At 38.7% G+C, this 11,404-nt stretch overlaps 1 pseudogene; it reads left to right on the plus strand.

The window, feature by feature from the left end:
- Positions 1 to 1,933: 1,933 nt before the first annotated feature.
- On the plus strand, positions 1,934 to 2,387 carry LOC109273839 (40S ribosomal protein S11-like; annotated as a pseudogene).
- The last annotated feature ends 9,017 nt before the right edge of the window (positions 2,388 to 11,404 follow it).

Raw genomic sequence — 11,404 nt, forward strand, 5'->3', positions numbered from 1 at the left:
GTACTAGAAGTCCTAGCCATAGTAATCAGACAGCAAAAAGAAAGCAAAGGCATCCAAATTGGTAAGGAAGAAGTAAAACATTCACTATTTTCAGGTGACATGATACTATGTGTAAAAAATCTGAAAGATTCCACCAAAAAACTGCTAGAACTGATACACGAATTTGGTAAAGTCACGGCACAAAACCAACGTGCAGAAATCTGTTGTTTACCAACAGATCATGTTGGTAAATCATGTTTACCAACATGAAGCAGCAGAAAGAGAAATTAAGGAATCAATCTCATTTACATTTGCAGCAAAAACAATAAGATACCTAGGGATAAACCTAATCAAAGAGGTGAAAGACCTGTGTTCTGAAAACCATAAAACACTAATGTAAGAAAGTGAAGATGACCCAAAGAAACGGAAAGACATCCCATGTCCATGGATTGGAACAGCAAATACTGTAAAAATGTCTATACTACCCAAAGCAATGCACATTTAATGCAATCCCTATCAAAATACCAAAGGCATTTTTCACAGAGCTAGAACAAACAATCCTAAAATTTGCATGGAACCACAAAAGACCCCAAATTGACAAAGCAATCTTGAAAAAGAAAAGCAAAGCTGGAGGCATCACAATTCTGGGCTTCAAGTTATGTTACAAAGCTATAGTGATCAAAATAGTACGGTACTGGCATAAAAACAGACACACAGATCAATGCAATAGAATAGAGTACCCAGAAATAAACCCACAACTATACGGTCAATTAATCTTTGACAAAGCAGGAAAGAATATCCAGTAGGAAAAAGACAGTCTCTTCAACAAATGATGTTGGTAAAACTGGAAAGCAATATGCAAAAGAATGAAACTGGACCATTTTCTTACACCATACACAAAAATAAATTCAAAATGGTTGAAAGACCTAAATGTGAGACCTGAAAACAAAAAAATCTCAGAGGAGGGGTGCCTGGGTGGCTCAGTCGGTTAAGTATCTGACTCTTGATCTCACCTCAGATCCTGATCTAAGGGCCATGAGTTCAAGCCCCACATTGGGCTTGGTGCTGCGAGCAAAGCTTACTTTTAAAAAAAAAGTAAAAATAAAAATAAAAAATCCTAGAGGAGAACACAGGCATTGCTTTCCTGTGGACATTGGGCAGTGCAACTTCTTTCTAGATATGTCTCCAGAGCAAGGGAAACAAAAGCAAAATAAACTATTGAGATTTAATCAAAATAAAAAGCTTCTGCACATCAAAGGAAACATCAGCAAAACACAACACAACCTACAGAATGAGAGAAGATATTTGCAAATGACACATCAGATAAAGGATTAGTATCCAAAATATATAAAGAGTTTATAAAACTCAACATCCCAAAAATGGATAATCCAATTGAAAATGGCAGAAGATATGAACAGACATTTTTCCAAAGAAGACCTATGGATGGCCAACAGACACATGACAAGATGACTCATCATCATCAGGGAAATACAAATCAAAAGTACAAAGAGACATCACCTCACACCTATCAGAATTGCAAAACTCAACAACACAAGAAACAACAGGTGTTGGTAAGGATATGGAGTAAGGGGAACCCTCTTGCATTCTTGGTGGAAATGCAAATTGTACAGCCACTCTGGAAAACAATATGGAGATTCTTCTGAAAGTTAAAAATTGAACTACCATACAATCCAGCAATCACACTAGGAGGTATTTACCCAAAAAATACTAATTCAAAGGTATACCTGCACCCTGATGTTTACAGCAGCATTATCTACAAGTGCAATTACAGACATAGCCCAAGTATCCATTGACAATGAATGGATAAAGAAGACGTGGTATACATATATATATATATATATATATATATATATATATATATATATATACTATGAAATATTACTCAGCTATAAGAAAGAATAAAATCTTGTCCTTTTTTCAGGTGGCCGGGAAGATGTCAGACTTTTAGACTCACCATGCCCATCTAAAACAGACAACCAACTTTCAAAGTCAAGAGAGGGTCCTGCTTAGAGAAACTGGCAAAAAGAAGCTGCTATGATACTGCAGAAACATTGCTCTAGGCTTCAAGAAGCCCAAGGAGCCCACTGACAAGAAATGTCCCTTTACTGGTGATGTGTCCATCCAAGGGCAGATTCTGCCTGGTGTGGTGTCCAAGATGAAGACACAGAGAACCACTGTCATCTGCTGAGACTACTTCCACTGCATCCAAAAGTACAACTGCTTTGAGAAATGCCACAAGAACATGTCTGTGCACCTGTCTGCTTTGGGGATGTCCAGACTGGCCACACTGTCACAGTGGGTGTTGGCTCTTGAAAAAGGCTGTGCACTGCAACAGGCTCAAAGTCACAAAGGTCACTGGCACCAAGAGGCAATTCCAGAAGTTCTGAGACTAGTCATCTGTCCACACCCCAGAAGAAAACAAAGTTATTTTCCCAGTCAAACAAAAAATGGAACCTTGCTATTTGCAATGACATGGACAGACCTAGAGAGTATTATGCTAAGCAAAATAAGTCAGTCAGAGAAAACCAAACACCATAGTTCACTCATATGTGGAATTTAAGAAACAAAAGAGCAAAGAGGGAAAGAGAGAGAGAGAGAGAGAGAGAGAGAGAGAGGTAAGGCAAGAAACAGGCTCATAACTACAGAGAACACGCTGCTGGTTACCCAAGGGGAGGGTGGGGAGACGGGGGGACTAGGTGATGGGGGATGAAGGAGGCACTGGGTGATGTACACAAGTGTTGAATCCCTATATTGTACACCTGCAACCAACATTATGCTGTATGCTAACTGCTGGAATTAAAATAAAAACTTAAAAAAAAACTGATGTGTTGAAGTACAGTAAAACCTCGGGTTGTGAGCATAATTCGTTCCAGAGACATGCTTGTAATCCAAAGCACTTGTGTATCAAAGCGAATTTCTCCATAAGAAATCATGGGAACTTTAAAAGATTCATTCCACAACCCAAAAATATCCACATAAAAAGGATTAAAATTCTGTGATATAATACAAAACAATAAAGAAAATACAAAATATAAAGAAAAATGAATAAATTGACCTACACTTACCTTTAAAACCCTTTGTGGCTGGTGTGAGGGTGGCAAGAGAGAGGAGGGCTGTTGTGTAGGACGACTTTCACTAACAGGATCACTGCTATCTATTGGCTCAATGGACTCTTTTTCTTTTCCTGCAAGTTTAACAAGGAACCTATCCAGTGACACTTGCTTTCACCTGCTTTTGACGATTTCACAGAAACGGACATTGCGTTGTCATTAAACAGATTCATTGCTTGCACTGTTACAGCCTTATTCAGGCGGTGCTTTTCTACAAAACTTTGCACTGTTTCCCACATTTTACACATCTCCCTAATCTCATTTGAAGTGAGGGACTCCTCCACTTTTTTCTCCTCCTCCTCCTCTGCAGACGAGATGCAGGTGTAAACTTCTTATAAAATTTTGCAATTTCGGTGCATACCTCGTTTATACATCTCACTGATTTCCTTCTTAACTTCCGCAGTCATCATCTCCTTCTTACCGCCGTTCTTTCAGCCGCTTTCCACAGGAGGGCCATCGTACACGCTCGCAGGGATGTTGACTGCAGTACATATACTGTGACTGTGTCATATACTGTATTTAATGTAACTGGTAATAAGGCAGCAGAGGAAAGGGTCTATATCTGCAGGCAGCCTGACCTAGGATGAGGCAAAGCATTCCTAAACTCATTCTTGGGTGGAAAAGCAAAGGACCATCCATAGGTGCTTTGAAGTGACAAAAAATACACTATTGCCAGTTGTAGGCACCTTCCAGCGTTCTGAAATATCACTGATTCCTGCCAAACAGTGAGGCCTGAGATCCAGCATCTGAGCATGGGAGACCATCATCACCTACAATCCCGCAACGAGAGAGAGAGAGAGAGAGAGAGAGAAAGAGAGAGAACCATTGGCTCAGTTGTGATCATGTGACATTCAGCATCACAAACTACTCATATTGCACGACGTCACTCATTTATCAAGTTAAAATGTATTAGGAACATTCGCTTATCTTGCAGAACATTTGCAGAACAAGTTACTCACAATCCAAGGTTTACTGTCTATGGGAATCGCCATATGCTTAACTGATTGGAGCTACACTGTTTATGAAGCTTCCTTCAAGTAATATTTTCTTTCATTAAGACACAAGTGTTTGTAAATGTAAGTTTAAAAACTTATAAAAATAAGGGAATAAATATAAGGGAATAGCCATATGCTTAACTAATTGAAACTACCCTGCATTTAAGCGTTTTCACAAGTAGCAACTTCTATCATTAACATAGAAGTATTTTTGAGAGTATTTGTAGAAGCATATTAGAATAGCCCTGTGCTTAACTCATGGAAACAATACTGTGTATAAACCTTCTCTGAAGTAACATCTTCTTTCATTAAAAGAAATATGTATGTAACCTTTTTTTTGTAGACGCATGTACAAAGTGCCTTAAGCTTACCTCCTAAAACTACACTGCGTACAAATAAACCTTTCAAGTAACATTTTCATTAAAATGTAAGCATTGGTAAACTTAAGTGTAGAATGATTTTAAAAAGTTCAAAATGAAATAATCATATGAACCAGCAATCCCAGTTCTAGGTATATATCCAAAAAAATCAAAAACAAGGTCTCTAAGAGATGTTTGTATACCCATGTTTGTAGCAGCATTTTTCACAATAGCCAAGTTCCACTGACAGATGAATAAACAGAATATATTATAAACATACAATGGAATATTATTCAGCCTTAAAAAGGAAGGACAATCTAATACATGCTACAACATAGATGAACCTAGAGGATTATGCTCTAAGTGAAACAAGCTGATTACAAAAAAGACAAATACAGCATGATTAACAAACATGAGTTACTTACAATAATCAAATTCATACAGACAGAAAGTGGAAGAGTGGTTGCCATGGCCTAAGCATAGGGAAGAATAGGAAGCTCTTATTCAAGGAGTATAGAGTTTCAAAACTGCAAGATGAAAAGACTTCCAGAGATGGATGGTGGTGATAGTTTCACAAGAATGTGACTATCACTGAACTGTGTACTTTAAATTTTTTTTTTAACGTTTTATTTATTTTTGGGACAGAGAGAGACAGAGCACGAACTGGGGAGGGGCAGAGAGAGGGGGAGACACAGAATCGGAAGCAGGCTCCAGGCTCTGAGCCATCAGCCCAGAGCCCGACGCGGGGCTCGAACTCACGGACCGTGAGATCGTGACCTGAGCTGAAGTCGGACGCCTAACCGACTGAGCCACCCAGGCGCCCCTGAACTGTGTACTTTAAAAAGGTTAACATGGTAGGGGTGCCTGGGTGGCTCAATCAGTTAAGAGTCCAACTCTTAGTTTCAGCTCAGGTCATGATCTCATGGTTTGTGAGGTCCAGCCTCACGTCGGGTTCTGTACTGACAGTGCATGGGGAATCACTTGGGATTCTCTCTCTCCCTCTCTCTCTGCCCCTCCCGTGCTCATGATAACACACAGACGCTCTCTTTCTCTCAAAATAAATAAATAAATTTCAAAAAATTAAAAATGGTTAAGATGGTAAACTTTGTTATGTGTTTTTTACCACAATTAAAAAATTTGTAAATCCTAATATTAAAAAAAAACTGAAAGAAAAATAGAGAAGGGAATCAGAGTTCCCAGCCAATTACAAGAAGTTACCTAGCCCTAATATTTTTATAAATAAATTCTGTGAAATCTTTAACAAGCATATAACATACATTATAAAAGTTTTTTGAGTGAAGAAATATAGAAAGCTTCCAAACTTAATTCCATGAAATGAACAAAATCCTAATACCTAAATCTACAGGCAGAGCACACCCATAAAAAAGAAAAGATTATATCAGCCTTACTTATTTAATTCACTTAAACCATCTAAAATGAACCATCCTTGGGCACCTGGGGGGTTCAGCTGGTTAAGCATCTGACAAGATCTTAACTTCAGCTTAGGTCATGGTCTCATGGTTGTGAGATTGAGCCCCATGTCATGCTCCGTGCCCAGCATGGAGCCCACTTAAGATTCTCTCTCTCTGCCCCTCTCCTGTTCTCTCTTTTCTCTCTCTCTCTGTCTCTCTCTCTCAATAGATAAATAAATAAATAATAAAATAAAATAAAATAAAATAAAATAAAATAAAATAAAATAAAATAAACCACCCTATTGATAGATTTCAGAAGTAAAATGAAGACTTAAAAATTCAGGACAAGCTTCCTGAGGATGCCTACCAAATTTTTTACCTATAAAAGCAAACTGCATGAAGACTGATGGGCTAAAAGACCAGTGAGGAATTAATTACAAGGCTACAAGTAGGAAGACGAGGGAACCGGTGTGCTGTACCACTTTTTCTTCCTGGAGGTAACTGCTGATTCTGTAACAAGTGGCTCAGAGCCTGAGCAATGTTTTTGATAATCTCATCATGCTAGGGACTAGAAATGGGAATTTGGTATTTGCTAAGACTGGAAATTCATAAACACTTGTAGCTGCAACCCCAAGATGAAAGCACATCCTCAGAATAAGAGTGAATGAAGACTGGTTTTAGAAGAAGAAGAAGAAAAAAGCCCAGCTATCAATAATCTAAGTCACTGGAATTGAATGAAAATAATCCTAGATTACTACCACTGCTACAGGACTGCCAGAAGCAAACTTAAATCTTCTCTAGAGAAAGACAGTATCATGGTAGGGTTGAAATTATTTCTGCAGTTTTTCAGGTACAATGTCCAGTGCTCCATTAAAAAAAAAAGGCATGTGGGAATATAAAATAACAAAAATAGAAACCACTATAAAAATAAAAGAAAGCCAAAGACTGACAGGACACTCAGACAACGGGTGTCACCAGATACACCTTACAATAATTATGCTAAATATTTTCAAAGACACAAATAAGATTTCAGGAGAGAACTGTTGGCTATAAAAGTATAAAAATTTTGTAAAATCAAAATAAGACCCCAGTGGGTAATAATAAGAAGAGAAATTGATGAACTTGACGATAAATCCAAAGGAACCATCTATATTGAAGTATGAAAAGACAAGTGTAGAAAATACAGAAGAGACAGTAAAAGATACAGGGTCTAGAAAAGAAAGTATGTTATTGGTCAAAAAAAAGAGAAAAAATGGGCAAAAGCAATATTTGAAAAGATAACAGATGATAAATTTTATAAACAATGAAAGACTTCAAGCTATAAATTCCTGACCTTTGAAATTCAAAGACTAGAAAGAAAAGATCCAGGCATATCTTACAAAGATGACAAAGAAATCTTGATCAAAGAAAAGATGTGTGTGTGTGTGTGTGTGTGTGTGTGTGTACACACACACACACACACACACACACACATACATTCAAAAGAGCAACAATTAGATAGATAGCTGATTTCCTCAGAAATAAAGCAAGAAGACAGTAGGATTATACCCTCAAGATGCTAAAAGAAAAAGATGGCAGGCGTCATCAAGTTGCCACATTCACCCACAGAGGAACAAAGACGCATGCTGTGTGTTGCAGTTTACCATAAACTCTGAGCTGCTGCACCACAGAGTACCATGACTGTTTCCTGAGACAAGCCAGCCCTGGCCACAGCACTGCCAGACCTTCCCCGAGAAGATCACTGTGGGTCCCAACGGCAGGGTCTCGTGAGCATGGGGTTTTGAAACACAGTGGGGGGCCTGGGATAAAACTCCGGAGAGAGGCGCCACGTGGTAGACAGACAGCTCAGACTCAGATGGGGAAAAGCAGGGAGCTAATGGAAGTGGGGGACATAGGAGGGATGACTGATGCCGAGTCTGAGAGGGCAAAAACTTCCTACTCTGAAGACTAGAGAGTGGCCTGAAAATGGCCCATTTTCACCATTAGTCCACCAACGGTGATCAACCCCAGTGAACTAAACAGTGCCATCAAGTGGAGAACAGAGCCGTTCCACCAAGCCCCACACCCTGGCGCCCTCTCGCACGTCTCCACTAGGGGAAGTAGGCCTGAGAATCAGAACAGCAGGCTCTTCCCCTACGAGACCAGCACAAATCCCTTCCATGAGTTTAGCCTACTGAACCCAGACTGCTGCAGTTTTAAGGCCTAGGGGAAACTGGATTTAGCTTCATTTGGGGTTTTTTGTTTGTTTGTTCGTTTTTCTGTTGTTGTTGCTTCTGTTTTGGTTTTTGCTGTTGTTGTTTATCTTTTGTTTTTTGGATACAGAAAGAGCAAAGTTTATTTATTTTTTTTTAATTTTTAGAAATTTTTAATATTTTTTTAAATTTTTTTCTCTCCTCTTTTTTCTGTCAAACTTCTCTTAACAAGCAAATCAAAACACACATAGGATATAGCTTCCTTTACTTGACTTTTTTAATTTTTAAATTTTTATTTCATTTTATTACTATTATTGTTTTTTCTTTCTCCAAAATGACAAGGCAGAGGTATTCACCTCATAAGAAAGAACAGGTAGAAATGATGGCCAGGTATTTAGTCAACGCAGATATAAGTAAGATGTCTGAACTAGTATTTAAAACAATGATTATAAGGGTACTAGCTGGGCTTGAAAAAAGCATAGAAGACAACAGAGAATCCCATTCTGCAGACACAGAACTAAAATCTAATCAGGCTGAAAGTAAAAATGCTATAACTGAGATGCAAACCCAAATGGAGGCCATAAAAATGAGGATGGACAAGGCAGAGAAGCAAAGTAGTGATACAGAAGATAAAATTATGCAAAATGATTAGGCTGAAAATAAGAGGAAAATAAAGGTTAGAGATCATGAAAGCATACTTAGGGAACTCAGAAAATTATTAAAACATAATAACATTCATAATATCACAGGAGTCCCAGAAGATGAAGAGTGAGAAAAGGGGACAGAGGGTATATGTGAGCAAATTATAGCTAAAACTCCCCCAATCTGGGGAAGGACACAGACATCAAAATGCAAGAAGCACAGAGAACTCCCATTAAATTCAACAAAAGCTGTCCATCGCCAAGACATATCATAGTCAAATACACAAAATACACAGACAAGGAAAGCATCTTGAAAGCAGCAAGGGAGAAAAAAGCCCTTCACCTACAAGGGAAGACAGACCAGGTTCACAGCAGATCTGTCCACAAAAACTTGGCAGGCCAGAAATGAGTGGCAGGATATATTCAACATGCTGAATGGGAAAAATATGCCGATAATAATACTCTTATCCAGCAGGCTACCATTCAAAATAGAAGGAAATATAAAGAGTTTCCCAGACAAACAAAAATTAAAGGAATTTGTGACCACTTAACCAACCCTACAAGAAATTTTAAAGGAGGCTCTTTGAATGGAGGAAAAAAAAAAAAGACCAAAAGCAACAAAAGACTAGAAAGAACCAGAGAGCATCACCAGAAACATCAACTCTCCAGGTAACACAATGGCACTAAATTCATATCTTTCAAAAATCGCTCGGAATATAAATGGGCTAAATACTCCAATCAAAAGATATAGGGTATCAGAATGGATTAAAAAAAAAAAAAACAACAAGACCCATCTATATGCTGCTTACAAGAGACTCATTTTAGACCTAGAGACACCGACAGACTGAAAGTAGAGGAATGGAAACCATCTATCATGCTAATGGCAATCAAAAGAAAGCCTGAGTAGCCACGCTTATATCAAACTAGATTTTATTTTTTTAATGTTTATTTCCTTTTGAGAGAGAGACAGAGAGAGAGAGAGAGCATGTGCACATGTGCATGAGTCGGGGAGGGGCAGAGAGAGAGGGAGACCCAGAATCTGAAATCTGAAGCAAGCTCCAGGCTCTGAGCTGTCAGTACAGAGCCCAACATAGGGCTTGAACTCATAAGCCATGAGATCACGACCTGAGCCGAAGTTGGATGCTTAACTGACTGAGCCACCCTAGTGCCCCAGACAAACTAGATCTTAAAACAAAGACTGTGGAGGCCACTGGGTGGCTCAGTTGGTTGAACGTCTGACTTCGGCTGAGGTCATGATCTCGCAGTCCGTGAGTTTGGGCCCCACATCGGGCTCTGTGCTGACGGCTCAGAGCCTGGAACCTGCTTTGAATTCTGGGTCTCCCTCTCTCTCTGCCCCTCCCCCACTCATGCTCACACGTACTCTCACTCTCTCTCTCTCTCTCTCTGTCAAAAATAAATAAGCATTAAAAAAATTTTTTAAATAAATAAAAATAAATAAAACAAAGACTATAACAAGAGATGAAGAAGGGCATTATACTATAATTAAGGAAGCTATCCATGAAGAATATCTAACAACTGTAAAAATTTATGCCCCCAAATTGAAGCACACAGATATATAAATCAATTAATCACAAACATAAAGAAATAATTGATAATAATACCGTAACAGTAGGGAACTTCAATACCTCACTTACAACAATGGACAGATCATATAAGCAGAAAATCAACAAGGAAACAATAGCTTTGAATGACACACTGGACCAGATGGATTTAACAGATATATGCAGAACATTGCATCCTAAAGCAGCATAATACACATTCTTCTTGAGTGCACATGGAACATTCTCCAGAATAGATTATATACTGGGTTACAAATCTGCCCTCAACAAGTACAAAAAGACTGAGATCATACCATGCATATTTTCAGACCACAACACTATGAAATATGAAATCAACCACAAGAAAAAATTTGGAAAGACCAGGAATACTTGGAGATTAAAGAACATTCTACTAAAGAATGAATGGGTTAACCAAGAAATTAAAGAGGAAATTAAAAAGTACATGGAAGCCAATGAAAATGAAAACATGACAATCACAACCTCTGGGATGCAGCAAAAGCGGTCATAAGAGGGAAGTAGATAGTGAACCTGGCTTCCTAAAGAAGGAAGAAGTGTTTCAAATACAAGACCTAACCTTACACCTAAAGGCGCTGGAAAGGGGACACCAACTAAAGCCCAAAACCAGCAGAAGAAGGGAAATAATAAAGACTTATAAATGAAGAGATCAATGGTATTGAAATAAAAAAACACAACAGATCAATGAAACCAGGAGCTGGTTCTTTGAAAAAATTAACACAATTGATAAACCTTTAGCCAGATTTATCAAAAAGGAAAAGGAAAGGACCCAAATAAATAAAATAACAAATGAAAGAGGATAGATCACAACCAACACCACAGAAATTATATGCTAACAAATTGGGCAAGCTGGAATAAATGGACAAATTTCTAGAAACACATAAACTACCAAAACTGAAACAAAAGAAATAGAAAATTTGAGGGGCGCCTGGGTGGCTCAGTCGGTTAAGCGTCCAACTTCAGCTCAGGTCACGATCTTGCGGTCCATGAGTTCGAGCCCCGCGTCGGGCTCTGGGCTGATGGCCCAGAGCCTGGAGCCTGCTTCCGATTCTGTGTCTCCCTCTCTCTCTGCCCCTCCCCCGTTCATGCTCTGTCTCTCT

This window comes from Panthera pardus, unplaced genomic scaffold (assembly GCF_024362965.1).
Source record: "Panthera pardus isolate Hobbes unplaced genomic scaffold, ASM2436296v1 HiC_scaffold_6, whole genome shotgun sequence".
NCBI lineage: Eukaryota > Metazoa > Chordata > Mammalia > Carnivora > Felidae > Panthera > Panthera pardus.